General features: G+C 43.4%; 1 long non-coding RNA gene across 2 annotated transcripts in view; it reads right to left on the bottom strand.

Moving 5' to 3' along the window:
• The window catches only part of LOC139756426 (uncharacterized), a 99,163-nt gene that overhangs the window by 65,380 nt on the left and 14,098 nt on the right, over positions 1-19,685 (bottom strand). The window contains exons 3-4 of one of the 2 annotated variants that reach the window (XR_011714335.1): positions 13,857-14,049; positions 13,474-13,694 (exon numbers count right to left, since the gene is read on the bottom strand). This is a non-coding gene — a long non-coding RNA (uncharacterized lncRNA). The remainder of the gene's footprint in view (positions 1-13,473; positions 13,695-13,856; positions 14,050-19,685) is intronic. The other variant, XR_011714336.1, reaches the window with a different exon arrangement.

Raw genomic sequence — 19,685 nt, 5'->3', positions numbered from 1 at the left:
ACTCTTAACTTTCTTCTTTCACACACTTTACCAAACTCAGTCACCAGCTTCTGCAGTTTCTCACATGAACCAGCCACCAGCGCTGTATCATCAGCGAACAACAACTGACTCACTTCCCAAGCTCTCTCATCCACAACAGACTTCATACTTGCCCCTCTTTCCAAAACTCTTGCATTCACCTCCCTAACAACCCCATCCATAAACAAATTAAACAACCATGGAGACATCACACACCCCTGCCGCAAACCTACATTCACTGAGAACCAATCACTTTCCTCTCTTCCTACACGTACACATGCCTTACATCCTCGATAAAAACTTTTCACTTCTTCTAACAACTTGCCTCCCACACCATATATTCTTAAAACCTTCCACAGAGCATCTCTATCAACTCTATCATATGCCTTCTCCAGATCCATGAATGCTACATACAAATTCATTTGCTTTTCTAAGTATTTCTCACATACATTCTTCAAAGCAAACACCTGATCCACACATCCTCTACCACTTCTGAAACCACACTGCTCTTCCCCAATCTGATGCTCTGTACATGCCTTCACCCTCTCAATCAATACCCTCCCATATAATTTACCAGGAATACTCAACAAACTTATACCTCTGTAATTTGAACACTCACTCTTATCCCCTTTTCCTTTGTACAATGGCACTATGCACGCATTCCGCCAATCCTCAGGCACCTCACCATGAGTCATACATACATTAAATAACCTTACCAACCAGTCAACAATACAGTCACTCCCTTTTTTAATAAAGGGAGCGGGGGCCAGAAATCCTCCCCTCCTTGTATTTTTAACTTTCTAAAATGGGAAACAGAAGAAGGAGTCACGCTGGGAGTGCTCATCCTCCTCGAAGGCTCAGAATGGGGTGTCTAAATGTGTGTGGATGTAACCAAGATGTGAAAATAGGAGAGATAGGGAGTATGTTTGAGGAAAGGAACCTGGATGTTTTGGCTCTGAGTGAAACGAAGCTCAAGGGTAAAGGGGAAGAGTGGTTTGGAAATGTCTTGGGAGTAAAGTCAGGGGTTAGTGAGAGGACAAGAGCAAGGGAAGGAGTAGCAGTCCTCCTGAAGCAGGAGTTGTGGGAGTATGTGATAAAATGTAAGAAAGTAAATTCTCGATTAATATAGGTAAAACTGAAAGTTGATGGAGAGAGATGGGTGATTATTGGTGCATATGCACCTGGGCATGAGAAGAAAGACCATGAGAGGCAAGTGTTTTGGGAGCAGCTGAATGCGTGTGTTAGTGGTTTTGATGCACGAGACCGGGTTATAGTGATGGGTGATTTGAATGCAAAGGTGAGTAATGTGGCCGTTGAGGGAATAATTGGTATACATGGGGTGTTCAGTGTTGTAAATGAAAATGGTGAAGAGCTTGTAGATTTATGTGCTGAAAAGGACTGGTGATTGGGAAAACCTGGTTTAAAAAGCGAGATATACATAAGTATACTTATGTAAGTAGGAGAGATGGCCAGAGAGCGTTATTGGATTACGTGTTAATTGACAGGCGTGCGAAAGAGAGACTTTTGGATGTTAATGTGCTGAGAGGTGCAACTGGAGGGATGTCTGATCATTATCTTGTGAAGGCTAAGGTGAAGATTTGTATGGGTTTTCAGAAAAGAAGAGTGAATGTTGGGGTGAAGAGGGTGGTGAGAGTAAGTGAGCTTGAGAAGGAGACCTGTGTGAGGAAGTACCAGGAGAGACTGAGTACAGAATGGAAAAAGGTGAGAACAATGGAAGCAAGGGGAGTGGGGGAGGAATGGGATGTATTTAGGGAATCAGTGATGGATTGCGCAAAAGATGCTTGTGGCATGAGAAGAGCGGGAGGTGGGTTGATTAGAAAGGGTAGTGAGTGGTGGGATGAAGAAGTAAGATTATTAGTGAAAGAGAAGAGAGAGGCAATTGGACGATTTTTGCAGGGAAAAAATGCAGTTGAGTGGGAGATGTATAAAAGAAAGAGACAGGAGGTCAAGAGAAAGGTGCAAGTTGTGAAAAAGAGGGCAAATGAGAGTTGGGGTGAGAGAGTATCATTAAATTTTAGGGAGAATAAAAAGATGTTCTGGAAGGAGGTAAATAATGTGCGTAAGACAAGGGAGCAAATGGGAACTTCAGTGAAGGGGGCTAATGGAGAGGTGATACAAGTAGTGGTGATGTGAGAAGGAGATGGAGTGAGTATTTTGAAGGTTTGTCGAATGTGTTTGATGATAGAGTGGCAGATATAGGGTGTTTTGGTCGAGGTGGTGTGCAAAGTGAGAGGGTTAGGGAAAATGATTTGGTAAACAGAGAAGAGGTACTTAAAGCTTTGCGGAAGATGAAAGCCGGCAAGGCAGCAAGTTTGGATGTTATTTCAGTGGAATTTATTAAAAAAGGGGGTGACTGTATTGTTGACTGGTTGGTAAGGTTATTTAATGTATGTATGACTCATGGTGAGGTGCCTGAGGATTGGCGGAATGCTTCCATAGTGCCATTGTACAAAGGCAAAGGGGATAAGAGTAAGTGCTCAAATTACAGAGGTATAAGTTTGCTGAGTATTCCTGGTAAATTGTATGGGAGGGTATTGATTGAGAAGGTGAAGGCATGTACAGAGCATCAGATTGGGGAAGAACAATGTGGTTTCAGAAGTGGTAGAGGATGTGTGGATCATTGTGTTTGCTTTGAAGGATGTATGTGAGAAATACTTAGAAAAGCAAATGGATATGTTTGTAGCATTTATGGATCTGGAGAAGGCATATGATAGAGCTGATAGAGATGCTCTGTGGAAGGTATTAAGAATATATGGTGTGGGAGGCAAGTTGCTAGAAGCAGTGAAAAGTTTTTATCGAGGATGTAAGGCATGTGTACATGTAGGAAGAGAGGAAAGTGATTGGTTCTCAGTGAATGTAGGTTTGCGGACAGGGGTGTGTGATGTGTCCATGGTTGTTTAATTTGTTTATGGATGGGGTTGTTAGGGAGGTGTATGTAAGAGTTTTGGAAAGAGGGGCAAGTATGCAGTCTATTGTGGATGAGAGAGTTTAGTAAAGTGTTTGAAAGAAGAAAGTTAAGAGTAAATGTGAATAACAGCAAGGTTATTAGGTACAGTAGGGTTGAGGGTCAAGTCAATTGGGAGGTACGTTTGAATGGAGAAAAACTGGAGGAAGTAAAGTGTTTTAGATATCTGGGAGTGGATCTGGCAGCGGATGGAACCATGGAATCGGAAGTGAATCTTAGGGTGGGGGAGGGGGCAAAAATCCTGGGAGCCTTGAAGAATGTTTGGAAGTCGAGAACATTATCTTGGAAAGCAAAAATGGGTATGTTTGAAGGAATAATGGTTCCAACAATGTTGTATGGTTGCGAGGCGTGGGCTATGGATAGAGCTGTGCGCAGGAGGGTGGATGTGGTGGAAATGAGATGTTTGAGGACAATATGTGGTGTGAGGTGGTTTGATCGAGTAAGTAATGTAAGGGTAAGAGAGATGTGTGGAAATAAAAAGAGTGTGGTTGAGAGAGCAGAAGAGGGTGTTTTGAAATGGTTTGGTCACATGGAGAGAATGAGTGAGGAAAGATTGACCAAGAGGATATATGAGTCAGAGGTGGAGAGAACGAGGAGAAGTGGGAGACCAAATTGGAGGTGGAAAGATGGAGTGATAAAGATTTTGTGTGATCGGGGCCTGAACATGCAGGAGGGTGAAAGGCGTGCAAGGAATAGAGTGAATTGGAACGATGTGGTATACCGGGGTCGACGTGCCGTCAATGGATTGAACCAGGGCATGTGAAGCGTCTGGGGTAAACCATGGAAAGTTCTGTGCGGCTTGGATGTGGAAAGGGAGCTGTGGTTTCGGTGCATTATTACATCACAGCTAGAGACTGAGTGTGAACGAATGTGGCCTTTGTTGTCTTTTCCTAGCGCTACCTCGCACACATAAGGGGGGAGGGGGTTGTTATTCCATATGTGGCGAGGTGGCGAGGGGAATGAATAAAGGCAGACTATGAATTTTGTACATGTGTATATATGTATATGTCTGTGTGTGTATACATATGTGTACATTGAGATGTATACGTATGTATATTTGCGTGTGTAGACGTATATGTATATACATGTGTATGTGGGTGGGTTGGGCCATTCTTTCGTCTGTGTCCTTGCGCTACCTCGCAAACGCGGGAGGCTGCGACAAAGCAAAATAAATAAATATGAATATAGATATATATTATACTTATCGTCGTCTCCCGTGCCACCGAGGTAACGCAAGGAAACAGACGAAAGAATGGCCCAGCCCACCCATACACACACGAACACACATAAGCACCCACACACGCACATATACATACCTATACATTTCAACGTATACATACATATACATACACAGATATACACATATACACATGCCCTGGTTCAATCATTTGAGAGCACGTCGACCCCGTTATACAACATCGTTCCAATTGTCTATTTCTTGCACGCTTTTCACCCTCCTGTATGTTCAGGCTCTGATCGCTGAAAATCTTTTTCACTCCATCTTTCCACCTCCAATTTGGTCTCCCACTTCTCCTCGTTCCCTCTGTCTCTGACACATACATCCTCTTTGTCAATGTTTCCTCACTCATTCTCCCCATGTGACCAAACCATTTTAACACAACCATTTCTGCTCTCTCAACCACACTCTCTTTAATACCACACATCTCTCTTACCCTTTCATTACTTACTTGATCAAACTACTTCACATCACATATTGTCCACAAACGTTTCATTTCCAACAGATCCCCCTCTTCCGCACAACCCTATCTATAGCACCTTCCTCACAACCATATAACATTGTTGGAACCACTATTCCTTCAAACATACCCATTTTCGCTTTCCGTGATAATGTTTTCCCCTTCCACACATTCTCCAACGCTCCCAGAACCTTCGCTCCCTCCCCCACCCTGTGACTCACTTCCGCTTCCATGGTTCCATCCGCTGCTAAATCCACTCCCAGATATCGAAAATACTTCACTTTCTCTAGTTTTTCTCCATTCAAACTTACTTCACAATCAACCTGTCCCTCAACCCTACTGAACCTAATAACCTTGCTCTTGTTCACATTTACTCTGAGCTTTCTCCTTTCATACCCTATTCCAAACTCAGTCACCTACTTCCGTACTTTCTCACCCGAATCCGCCACCAGCGCTGTATCATCAGCGAACAATAACTGATTTACTTCCCAAGCCCTCTCGTCCACAACCTGAATACTTGCCCCTATCTCCAAAACTCTTGCATTCATGTCCCTAACCACTCCATCCATAAACAAATTAAACAACCATGGAGACATCACGCACCCCTGCCGCAAACCGACATTCCCTTGGAACCAATCACTTTCCTCGCTTCCTACTTGTACACATGCTTTACATCCTTGGTAAACACTTTTCACTGCTTCTAGCAACTTACCTCGCACACCATATACTCTTAACACCGTTCACAAAGTATCTCTATCAAACCTATCGTATGCCTTCTCCAGATCCATGAATGCTACATACAAATCCATCTGTTTTTCTAAGTATTTCTCACATACATTCTTCAAAGCAAACACCTGATCTACACATCCTCTACCACTTCTGAAACCACACAGCTCTTCCCCAATCTGATGCTCTGTACATGCCTTCACCCTCTCATTCAATACCCTTCCATATAATCTCCCAGGAATACTCAACAAATTTATACCTCTGTAATTTGAACATTCACTTTTATTCCCTTTGCCTTTGTACAATGGCACTATGCATGAATTCCGCTAATCCTCAGGCAGTTTATATATATATATATATATATATATATATATATATATATATATATATATATATATATATATATATATATATATATATATATATTTTTTTTTTTTTTTTTTTTTTTTTTTTTACTTTGTCGCTGTCTCCCGCGTTTGCGAGGTAGCGCAAGGAAACAGACGAAAGAAATGGCCCAACCCCCCCCCCCCCATACACATGTACATACACACGTCCACACACGCAAATATACATACCTACACAGCTTTCCATGGTTTACCCCAGACGCTTCACATGCCTTGATTCAATCCACTGACAGCACGTCAACCCCTGTATACCACATGACTCCAATTCACTCTATTCCTTGCCCTCCTTTCACCCTCCTGCATGTTCAGGCCCCGATCACACAAAATCTTTTTCACTCCATCTTTCCACCTCCAATTTGGTCTCCCTCTTCTCCTCGTTCCCTCCACCTCCGACACATATATCCTCTTGGTCAATCTCTCCTCACTCATTCTCTCCATGTGCCCAAACCATTTCAAAACACCCTCTTCTGCTCTCTCAACCACGCTCTTTTTATTTCCACACATCTCTCTTACCCTTACGTTACTTACTCGATCAAACCACCTCACACCACACATTGTCCTCAAACATCTCATTTCCAGCACATCCATCCTCCTGCGCACATCTCTATCCATAGCCCACGCCTCGCAACCATACAACATTGTTGGAACCACTATTCCCTCAAACATACCCATTTTCGCTTTCCGAGATAATGTTCTCGACTTCCACACATTTTTCAAGGCTCCCAAAATTTTCGCCCCCTCCCCCACCCTATGATCCACTTCCGCTTCCATGGTTCCATCCGCTGACAGATCCACTCCCAGATATCTAAAACACTTCACTTCCTCCAGTTTTTCTCCATTCAAACTCACCTCCCAATTGACTTGACCCTCACCCCTACTGTACCTAATAACCTTGCTCTTATTCACATTTACTCTCAACTTTCTTCTTCCACACACTTTACCAAACTCAGTCACCAGCTTCTGCAGTTTCTCACATGAATCAGCCACCAGCGCTGTATCATCAGCGAACAACAACTGACTCACTTCCCAAGCTCTCTCATCCCCAACAGACTTCATACTTGCCCCTCTTTCCAGGACTCTTGCATTTACCTCCCTTACAACCCCATCCATAAACAAATTAAACAACCATGGAGACATCACACACCCCTGCCGCAAACCTACATTCACTGAGAACCAATCACTTTCCTCTCTTCCTACACGTACACATGCCTTACATCCTCGATAAAAACTTTTCACTGCTTCTAACAACTTGCCTCCCACACCATATATTCTTAATACCTTCCACAGAGCATCTCTATCAACTCTATCATATGCCTTCTCCAGATCCATAAATGCTACATACAAATCCATTTGCTTTTCTAAGTATTTCTCACATACATTCTTCAAAGCAAACACCTGATCCACCTGATTTATATATATATATATATATATAAATATTTTTTTTTATTACATTTTGTCGTTGTCTCCCGCGTTAGCGAGGTAGCGCAAGGAAACAGAAGAATGACCCAACCCATTCACACACACTTTATTTACCTCCTTCCAAAACATCTTTTTATTCTCCCTAAAATTATGCGATATTCTCTCACCCCAACCCTCATTTGCTCTTTTTTTTCACCTCTTACACCTTTCTCTTGACCTCCTGCCTCTTCTCTTATACATCTCCCAGTCATTTGCACCATTTCCCTGCTAAAACCGTCCAAATGTCTCTCTCTTCGCTTTCACTAACAATCTTACTTCTTCATCCCACCACTCACTACCCTTTTTAATCTGCCCACCTCCCACCTTTCTCATGCCACAGGCATCTTTTGCGCAAGCCATCACTGCTTCCCTAAATACATCCCAATCCTCCTCCACTCCCCTTACATCATTTGCTCTCACTTTTTCCCATTCTACACTCAATCTCTCCTTGTACTTCTTCACACAAGTCTCCTTCCCAAGCTCACTTACTCTCACCACTCTCTTCACCCCAACATTCTCTCTTCTTTTCTGAAAACCTCTACATATCTTCACCGTCGCCTCTACAAGATAATGATCAGACATCCCTCCAGTTGCCCCTCTCAGGACATTAAAATCCAAAAGTCTCTCTTTCGAGCGCCAATCAATCAACACGTAATCCAATAACGCTCTCTGGCCATCTTTCCTACTTACATACGTATACTTATGTATATCTCTCCTTTTAAACCAAGTATTCCCAATCACTAGTCCTTTTTCAGCACACAAATCTACAAGATCTTCATTTCCATTTGCAACACAACACCCTATGTACACCAATTATCATTCCCTCAACTGCCACATTACTCGCCTTTGCATTCAAATCACCCATCACTATAACCCGGTCTCGTGCATCAAAGCTGCTAACACACTCACTCAGCTGCTCCCAAAACACTTGCCTTTCATGATCTTTCTTCTCATGACCAGGTGCATACTCACCAATATTCTCCCATCTCTCTCCTTCCACTTTATCTCTCTCTTTCCACTTTCAGTTTTACCCATATCAATCTAGAGTTTACTTTCTTACACTCTATCACATACTCCCACCATTCCTGTTTCAGGAGTAGTGCTACTCCTTCCCTTGCTCTTGTCCTCTCACTAACCCCGACTTTACTCCCAAGATTCCCAAACCACTCTTCCCCTTTACCCTTGAACTTCTTTTCACTCGGAGCCAAAATATTCAGGTTCTTTTCCTCAAACATATTACCTATCTCTCCTTTTTTTCGTTTAGATACCCCAGTTCTAAGCCTTCGTGGAGTATGAGCACTCCCCGCATGACACCTTCTTCTGTTTCCCCTTTTAGAAAGTTAAAATACAAGGAGGGTAGGGTTTCTAGCCCCCCCCCCCTCCCATCCCGTTTAGTCGCCTTTTACGACACACGGTGAATGCGTGGGACGTATTCTTTTTCCCCTATCCCCAGGGATATATATATATATATATATATATATATATATATATATATATATATGCTTGCTTTGAAGAATGTATGTGAGAAATACTTGGAAAAGCAAATGGATTTGTATGTAGCATTTGTGGATCTGGAGAAGGCATATGATAGAGTTGATAGAGATGCTCTGTGGAAGGTATTAAGAATATATGGTGTGGGAGGCAAGTTGTTAGAAGCAGTGAAAAGATTTATCGACAATGTAAGGCATGTGTACGTGTAGGAAGAGAGGAAAGTGATTGGTTCTCAGTGAATGTAGGTTTGTAGCGGGGGTGTGTGATGTCTCCATGGTTGTTTAATTTGTTTATGGATGGGGTTGTTAGGGAGGTAAGTGCGGGAGTTTTGGAAAGAGGGGCAAGTATGAAGTCTGTTGGGGATGAGAGAGCTTGGGAAGCGAGTCGGTTGTTGTTCGCTGATGATACAGCACTGGTGGCTGATTCATGTGAGAAACTGCAGAAGCTGGTGACTGAGTTTGGTAAAGTGTGTGAAAGAAGAAATTTAAGAGTAAATGTGAATAAGAGCAAGGTTATTAGGTACAGTGGGGTTGAGGGTCAAGTCAATTGGGAGGTAAGTTTGAATGGAGAAAAACTGGAGGAAGTAAAGTGTTTTAGATATCTGGGAGTGGATCTGGCAGCGGATGGAACCATGGAAGCGGAAGTGGATCATAGGGTGGGGGAGGGGGCGAAAATTCTGGGAGCCTTGAAGAATGTGTGGAAGTCGAGAACATTATCTCGGAAAGCAAAAATGGGTATGTTTGAAGGAATAGTGGTTCCAACAATGTTGTATGGTTGCGAGGCGTGGGCTATGGATAGAGTTGTGCGCAGGAGGATGGATGTGCTGGAAATGAGATGTTTGAGGACAATGTGTGGTGTGAGGTGGTTTGATCGAGTAAGTAACATAAGGGTAAGAGAGACGTGTGGAAATAAAAAGAGCGTGGTTGAGAGAGCAGAAGAGGGTGTTTTGAAATAGTTTGGGCACATGGAGAGAATGAGTTAGGAAAGATTGACCAATAGGATTTCTGTGTCGGAGGTGGAGGGAACGAGGAGAAGTGGGAGACCAAATTGGAGGTGGAAAGATGGAGTGAAAAAGATTTTTTGTGATCGGGGCCTGAACATGCAGGAGGGTGAAAGGAGGGCAAGGAATAGAGTGAATTGGATCGATGTGGTATACCGGGGTTGATATGCTGTCAGTGGATTGAATCAGGGCATGTGAAGCGTCTGTGGTAAACTATGGAAAGCTGTGTAGGTATGTATATTTGCGTGTGTGGACGTATGTATATACATGTGTATGGAGGTGGGTTGGGCCATTTCTTTCGTCTGTTTCCTTGCGCTACCTCGCAAACGCGGGAGACAGCGACAAAGCAATATATATATATATATATATATATATATATATATATATATATATATATATATATATATATATATACATTATTTATTTAATTATACTTTGTTCCTGTCTCCCGCGTTAGCGAGGTAGCGCAGGGAAACAGACGAAAGAATGGCCCAACCCACCCACATACACATGTATATACATACACGTCCACACACGCACATATACATACCTATACATCTTAACGTATATACATATATATATATATATATATATATATATATATATATATATATATATATATATATATATATATATACACATGTACATAATTCATACTGTCTGCCCTATTCATTCCCGTCGCCACCCTGCCACAAATGAAATAACAACCCCCACCCCCCGCATGTGCACGAGGTGGCGCTAGGTAAAGACAACAAAGGCCACATTCGTTCACACTCAGTCTCTAGCTGTCAAGTATAATGCACCGAAACCACAGCTCCCTCTCCACATCCAGGCCTCACAGAACTTTCCATGGTTTACCCCAGACGCTTCACATGCTCTGGTTCAATCCATTGACAGCACGTCGACCCCGGTATACCACATCGTTCCAATTCACTCTCTTCCTTGCAAGCCTTTTACCCTCCTGCATGTTCAGGCCCTGATCACTCAAAATCTTTTTCACTCCATCTTTCCACCTCCAATTTGGTCTCCCACTTCTCGTTTCCTCCACCTCTGACACATATATCCTCTTTGTCAATCTTTCCTTACTCATTCTCTCCATGGGCCCAAACCATTTCAAAACACTCTCTTCTGCTCCCTGAACCACACTCTTTTTATTACCACACATCTCTCTTACCCTTTCATTACTTACTCAATCAAACCACCTCACACCACATATTGTCCTCAAACATCTCATTTCCAGCACATCCACCCTCCTGCGCACAACTCTATCTATAGCCCACGCCTCGCAACCATATATCATTGCTGGAACCACTATTCCTTCAAACATACCCATCTTTGCTTTCCAAGATCACGTTCTCGACTTCCACACATTCTTCAACGCTCCCAGAACTTTCGCTCCCTTCCCCACCCTATGATTCACTTCGCTTCGATGGTTCCATCCGCTGCCAAAACCACCCCCAGGTATCTAAAACACTTCACTTCCTCCAGTTTTTGTCCATTCAAACTTACCTCCCAATTGACTTGTCCCTCAACCCTGCTATACCTAATAACCTTGCTCTTATTCACATTTACTCTCAGCTTTCTTCTTTCACACACTTTACCAAACTCAGTCACCAGCTCTGCAGTTCCTCACCCGAATCAGTCACCGGCGCTGTATCATCAGCGAACAACATTGCTTCTATATAATAAATCTATCGATAGCATATGAATTACGTAGCTTCTGTAAGGCGTAATCTGTAAACACACCCAGAGTTAAACTTATATCAGCTGATATATGATCACCGAACAGAATTCAACATGTATATTAACAGTTGAAACACGATTGTCAAAAAATGTAAAACATATTACATAAAACTGATTATAACTCGGTCATTAAACAGAGTTTGACACAAGCAATGATAAGTGGAACGTGATTTCCTAGCAAAGTTCCACATCTTCCTTTATTTCATACTTGTTCATAGTTTCCCGCGGTAGCGAGGTAGTGCAATGAGGAGATAAGAACAGAACTCGTTCGCCCAGACACTTCTCCATCGTTTCCGCCCGGCAGATGGTGCGGATCTGTGAGAGAATTACGCGAAATTATCACTTTTACTAATTTTCAGATAATTCCACCATTCTAGAGACTGTGTATAATTTCTGAAGACTAGAGTTCCGCTAGATTATGCTATTGTATATTCACCATTTAGTGCAACATAGTGCAATATTTACTCATATTGGTCACCACTCAACAAAGGATATTTCACATTATTGTTCACAAGTCACTCTGTGTTGAAGTTCTTCCACCAAACTGTTCATCCATCATCAATCGAATTGTTCTATTTTTGCGGTTATGATCTTCGTCACTTGCTATTTTTCCCATATTATTTCCACCATACTGTTTACTTTTCGCAATATTTTTCAGTTCAACCACCGAAGTCACTGCGTATTACAATGTTTCCATCATAATGCTCACCCATCAAGGTTCAAAATCATTCACTAGTTTTATACGTAGTTGCTTTCCTTCGGCTTTCCTTCTCATGTTATAAGCCTTTCCTATCATTTGCTGCCTGGCGCCACCTTACTAAGAAAACATTGCAACTCTTGAGGTTCCTAATATTTTGGTACGTGAAAAGAGCAATTACTATCGTACCTGAATATCTGAGATGTTCAGGGGCAATAGTTCATACCTCTGAAATGTTCAGACGAGTTTAATGTTTTTGAAACTTCTCACCAATGAAACGTTAAAATCTATTGATAAATAGAACATTTATTTTCCTCTAAAAGTTGAACATTTGATAACTGAAGCGAAAAATAAGGAAAAGTGGGAAGGCTTTCAACTACATGGCGATATGTGGGGTTACCACAGTGAGTCAATCAACCATTACCAACCCCCAGCCAAGAGGCTTGTCGAGCGCGTAGCACTCACCACAGGAAAATCTAAGGTGAAAACAAGAAAGTTAAGTGATGTTTGTGAGATGGTAAGATTGTGTTTGAGGACTGAAAGCCAGCAGCCTACGTATGGGTGAGGCAGAGAAATAGTTCCCTAGGCCAAATGAGTGAAAATGGAAAGCTATTGAAGTGCCTTCTCACTGTAAATCTCCCCATAGATAAGAGGGTAGTAGAAGTAGTAATATACTTCCGTGGTCGGTGGCTGCCTACTACCCACCTGGGAGAGAGATGACACACAACCTTTGTGTCCACAACAATGTTCACGGTGACACTTCTCTCAATGAAATCTGTACCATTTGTTTTTCCAAACTCATATTCGAATAACTTGTGGGCAAGCTCACTCTGCTCCACTAGATTATGAGCTGAAAGAACTTAACATTCGATGGTGCTTGCCGAAAAATCGTAAAGGTTGAGCAAGCAGCTTGGACACTGATTAGCCATTTCACCGAGAATATTTTGAACTTCCCGAAAGTGCGCATGTGCAATTTCATACAGCGCATGCGCACCGTGAGGCCGGGCTTGCGCAAACGATGGTCCTTTAAGTATAAATATTCTAAAGTTCGTACCTCTTAGTTTTCTAGCAAGTTTGAGAAATAATGTGAACAAGGGAAACGTTGAAATGTTATCAAGAAATTCTAAAAAGAAAATTGCGTTTTGGTTTACGGTTTCGTTCCAATACATTACTGGAACAACATGACAATGAGTAGGAGCCTTCGTCTGACTATACCCACTGGTCTTGTTATGAAACTAAAGAGAGTTACGTACCATTCGGTAGGTGAGAATGATGGCACCATGTTTCCAGGGAAGCCGTCATTTCCAAGGCACAGGAGACAGTTGGGACGAAGCGTCACAAAGTGGATGTTACCCTCAGTACTCGTCTTTTCCCAGTAACATCATTCACTGGATTTTCATCCGGAAAATATATTTCCATATCACCTCGACCCTCTCAGACTCGACCCTCTTAGAATTCTTCTTTTTATTCTTTTCTGAAAGATACATTCCATAAATTTTCCGTGGAAGCGCAGCCGGAAGAATTACTCAAAGCTTATCTACAACACTCACGGCAGAACACAAAAAAACATAGTCTTCATAAAGTTCTAAGTCAGTATGATAAACACAGTTCAGACGTTACGCTTGAAATCACTTACATTTGTCATCATCGTCATCATGAATGCCAGGTTGTTGCCTCTACCTGGGACGGGGGAGAGCTAGGGTTGTCTACCTCCTCCTGGGGGTTTGGCGATGCAGGATAACAGCAAGTCATGACCAGCAGTTTGAAGTTATCCTCTCGACTGTCCACAAGCATACGCGTGATGAGACCTATCTCGCATTCTGTTTGAACTGCAAAGGTAACATTATATGTAGTTCTTATCTTGATTATCATCATCATAACTGGTTAAGGTGAGTAAGCCTATCTGTATAAATGATTTTCCTCAAAGTACTTCGGTAGGTGAAAGCTTATGTACTTAACATTAAGGTGGATACGGCCAACCAAACACACACACACACACACACACACACACACACACACACACACACACGTGGCATATGCAAATGGGAATAACACACATATACAAACATGAACGCGCGCGCGCGCGCGCGCACACACACACACACACACACACACACACATGCAGGAGTAAAACTCTCACCTCGTAACAAACAGTTATCACACACACAGTAAGGCAGTCATCAAATGTAAGGTTAGAGAGAGAAAAGCAAACGATGCAGTCAGAAGGCAAAGAACGGGAAACACCAAATGAGGCAAGAGGAAGTAGCAGCTCCGTCCACATCGTAGATAGTCATGGATGATGGTTATGTTGGGCAAAGTGAATGTGTACTATGAAGATGGATTGGTAATAATTGGGTAAGATATGAAATTAAGGACTACATAAAGGAAAACGAACATGATATTGCTGGAGATGTGGAAACAAAGCTGAGTAAACAGATAAGACCTCACTAGGCCAGGGAGCTGGAAGAAAGCAACAAGGGATCGATATCACAAAGAAGGAAGAGGATTAGACCAGCGAATAAGGAGGAGCCTTAAGGCTCACTCCCAGACTCTCGTCAGTAGTTCAGGTCCTGACACATAATGGCGGCTCGCTCTATGACGCACTACAGTGATTCAACCATCAAGGCACAACGGCGATTCTCAGACAATTAACGGTGACTCATCCCCGACGACTTTCGGCAGTTCATTTTCTCATATTCCGTCTCTATCGCACGTCGGCGCCTCATTTCCTGGCACGTGAGATTCACTCATTAACATAAGACGAAGCTAGATGCAAGACACTGGATGGTGGCCCACTCCATCACACACGTCAGCGGCTCATTCCATGACAAAACGCTGCTGCTTTCTCTGATAAACGTCGGCAGCTCACTCCTTGACGCACACCATCGACTCATCCCCTGACACACCACAACGCCTCTCCCTCACGAAAAACATAGGTTCATATCATGACCAGCAACATAGGCTCACTCCCTCACACACTACAGTAACTCTCCCCCCACGATGGTGACTCGCACACAATGGTAGCTTCCTATATGACACATTACAATGGATTACTTCTTGGGAAAGGACCACTGGCAGACTTCGGTGGCGTCGTCTGTACCACACGATACACTTCGATTGAATGCCTGACGTCGGCTTCGTTCCTGATGCATCACAATGGCAAAAAGTAAAAATGGAGAAAAGATGTCCCTGAATCCCTAACAGCTTCGGTAGCGTCGTCTGTACCACAAGTCGGCAGGTCACTCCACAATACACTACTTTTGGTAACTCCCTGACACACACCGGCGGCGTTCTGCCTGACACACGACACTGGCAAAAATGCTGCTCACTCCTTGGAGGGACGTCGGTGGCGTCGTCTCAAACACACGTCGGTAGGTCACTCCACGACACACTGACTAATTCCCTGTTGTGTAGCAGCGGCTTCCTGCCTGACACACTACAGTGAAAAAAAAAAAAAAACACTTTTCACAGTGGAAAAAACGAGAACACTTCCAGACAGTCGTTTGTGGCTTCGTCTCTACCACACATCGGTAGATCAGTCCTGGGCACACTACTCTGAACGAGTACCTAAGAACAACTTCTTGCTGGACACACGACAATGGTGAAAAAAATGAATACTGCTCACTCGCTAACAGATGTCGTTGGGTTTATTTCATTTACACATGTCGGCAGCTTATTCCATGACACACTTTTTCAACTAACTCAGAGACCCAAATCGATGGCTTTCTGCTTGACATACGTACACAAAAACAAGTTGCTCACTTCATAAGAAACGTCGTTGGCTTCATCTTTTAGACACGTCAGTAGTTCACTTCATTACACATTTCTTCGTTGAAATCCCAGCACACAACAGTGGCTTCCTGCCTGACACACAATAGTGGCTTCCTGCCTGACACACAACAGTGGCAATATGACACTGGTCACTCCCTGACAGACGTCGCTTGCTTCGTCTCTAAAACTCTGCATGACACACTACTTCTACCAAGTCCCTGACACACAACAGCAGCTTCCTTCTTGACGTACCAGAGTAGGAAAGAAAAGAAAGACAGACGTCTGTGGCTTCATCTTAAGCACACGTCGGTAGCTCACTCCACGAACACACTCCTTCGAATAACTTCCCGACAGACACTAGTGGCTTCCTGCCTGACGCGCCACATTAGCATAAAAAGCGCTACTCCCCCCCCTCCCCTCCCTGACAGACGTCGTTGGCTTCGTCATTTAGACACGTCAATAGTTCACTCCACAACCTACGACTTTGACCAACTCCCTGACACACAACAGTGGTTGTCCTGCCTGACACACAACAGTGGTTGTCCTGCCTGACACACAACAGTGGTTGTCCTGCCTGACACACAACAGTGGTTGTCCTGCCTGACACACAACAGTGGTTGTCCTGCCTGACACACAACAGTGGTTGTCCTGCCTGACACACAACAGTGGTTGTCCTGCCTGACACACAACAGTGGTTGTCCTGCCTGACACACAACAGTGGTTGTCCTGCCTGACACACAACAGTGGTTGTCCTGCCTGACACACAACAGTGGTTGTCCTGCCTGACACACAACAGTGGTTGTCCTGCCTGACACACAACAGTGGTTGTCCTGCCTGACACACAACAGTGGTTGTCCTGCCTGACACACAACAGTGGTTGTCCTGCCTGACACACAACAGTGGTTGTCCTGCCTGACACACAACAGTGGTTGTCCTGCCTGACACACAACAGTGGTTGTCCTGCCTGACACACAACAATGGTTGTCCTGCCTGACACACTACACTGGCTAAACGATGCTGCTCACTCCCTGACAGACGTCGTTGACGTTGTCTCTCACACACTGCATGAGGCACTACTTCCACTACATCGTGGCAGACAACGGCAGGTTCCTGCCTGACACACTGGAGAACACTGTCCCCTTCAACTACCGCAGGGCATAGACGTCCCAGCTTTTCTAAGTCGAATCTCCTTATGGGGCGGGTCATTAATAGCAGTTCCTGCTGTGCTCTACTCGGTAAAGCGACGGATGACCGCTTCATGCAGCTACCAGTACCCCCTCTTGCTATACTTGGATAACTGTTCAGCTCTGTGAGCGAAGAAAGAGACGACATTTGCTACCCTGCCCTACTGTACAGTGTGTGGAGGGCGAGAGTCTCATCTTGGGCGCGCGGACCACGCCCGCAAGCTACCAGCCGCATTGACTACATTTGACCCCGGGGCCAACCGCACCTCCATCCTGCCCCTCATGTTAGTGATGGAGTTACTCTATGTTTCTCCGTGCGACCAAGAGCAATTGCCTCATACGAGGAAGCTCTCTTCCTTTACGACTGAGAGCACTGAGTGAACACGACAGAGATGTCTCCCCTGAAGATGCAGAGGACATAGTGACTTGGGCAACCACCGACCAGATTGCATAAGCAACCTGTATAGAGGATAACGAGCTTTCCCCACCATGAAGGTCACATGATCAGCGCAAAAAAGTGAAATTGTGCCTCCCACTAGACAGAGAGACAGAGACCAAATATCAATGGTTATCACACGTGTGGTGAAAGTATTCACACGCCAAACTTCACTTCGTAAACAGCGCCCAAAACTACGTTACCTTGAAACATGACCAACGATTAGATGAAGGACTAACCAATAGTGTTGCAGAAGGCATATAAATGCAGATACCTCCGAACGACTATGCACGCCTCACAAGACTGCTATCATCGTCCTGTGACTTGACAACCACCAAGACCTCGCAATCCTTCTTCAGAATGAAAACATCAAGAATGCTAAACGAATCAGAGGCAGAGAAGCAGTCATAGCAGACTGGATTGACAGCGAACACCCGCTAAGGAAACTCACAGTCCCTGGCGCCTTCCGTCATCTCAGGGTGGATAGCTATGTTCCTCCCAGACGGTAGTGCTTCAAACGTCAGAGATGGAGTCATTTGGTGAACGTTTGCAGATCTAAGTCCTCCTGGTGTGACATATATGTATGGAAACATGGCACACATGCATACATGGTAAACTTGACAATGGGGAGACCAGTAAAGAAGAATGCATAAACTATAAGCGGCCAGGATTCAGGGTGTGGCATATTAACTCCTGGTAGGCCATGAAATAGGGCAGTCTCTCAGAAGACACAAAACCACAAGTTATAACCAGTAAATAGTTGTTTACGACAGTGATGTAGAAAGTAACGTAATGATGATTATTGAAATCCAAAGAAATATGAAAGAAATCCAAAAGCAGAATGGAGAAATATTGAAGGTCACTACAAATCTGTGGAAGTGCTTTGTGAGAAATTGTAAATACTAAGTGATAAGGTTTTTGCAAACCAACAAGTAATAGGAACACGAGTACATGGTGATAAGAGGGAGTGAATACATCAATGGATAGATCCGTAGGAGCTGTAGTAAGCCATAGGATGGGTGCGTCGAGGAGTGTTTGAAAATAGTCTATTGTCTCTCAAGGCAAAGATGGGCATGTTTGATGGTATAGTATTCCAGATGGTGCTGTATGGATGCGAGGTGTGGAAGAAGGAAGATATATCATAAATGAAGTGCTGGAGGACAATATATAGTTTGTGGAGAGTTGATTAAGACATGATTGGATAAGAGAGATATGTTGTTGTTAGAAGTGTATGGTTTTGAGATGAAAAGGGTATGTTGAAATGATTTGTCATTTGGAAAGGTTGAGTGAGGATAGGCTGACATAAGTGGATACACAAGTTAGGAGTGGGGGAGGAGGAGACCAAGGAACGATGGAAGGAGGGAGTGTATGAGATAGAGCGACTCTGAGTGATTTAGTATACAGGGGGGTGATGACCTGTTAGGAGGGGAAACCACACAGTCTGTGGGGCTTGGCTATGCTTAGAGGGTTGTGGCTTCAGTGCATTATACATTACAGCTAGAGAGTGGATGTGAGCAAATGAGGCTTATTCACCGTAATGAATATATCCCAGATGTATAATCATATTTAGGAACATTTTATTAAGCTGATTTCTTTTTTCATATAAAATCATTACATAACTGCAAAGTTTACCAAAGTCATGTTACTATGTAGCTTGTACAAATCTGTTCAATCAAATCTTTGTGTCGATATCAGAATTATGTTAAATGACCCCCATATAAGATTCATGTCCCTAAGGGCCATTTCAACGATTTCATTCTCCTGTCTGTTCCTTGCTCTACGAGAAATTCCAGTTGCTAAATGAAAAGGTTGATGCACACCAACAGGTGATAGGAGCACCAGAACATGGTTACGATAGGAAGCTAATGTGTTCAAATATATTGATGTATTCTGCGAGAAAGTACATGAGCTAAGTAAGGAAGTTACTAAACAGGAAAAAAGTATTATGCTTTTAAAACATGAAAAGGTCACCAACGATGTAGCACCGTCAGGCGCTTCACACAATGATGATGACAGAGAGATGAATGAGGCAGAAGTTGAAAAGCTGTTGAAAACAGGACCTAAACTCCTTCAT

This window comes from Panulirus ornatus, chromosome 21 (assembly GCF_036320965.1).
Source record: "Panulirus ornatus isolate Po-2019 chromosome 21, ASM3632096v1, whole genome shotgun sequence".
NCBI lineage: Eukaryota > Metazoa > Arthropoda > Malacostraca > Decapoda > Palinuridae > Panulirus > Panulirus ornatus.
Note: the sequence above shows the minus strand (reverse complement) of the source record. Positions and strands in the feature narration are given on the sequence as shown.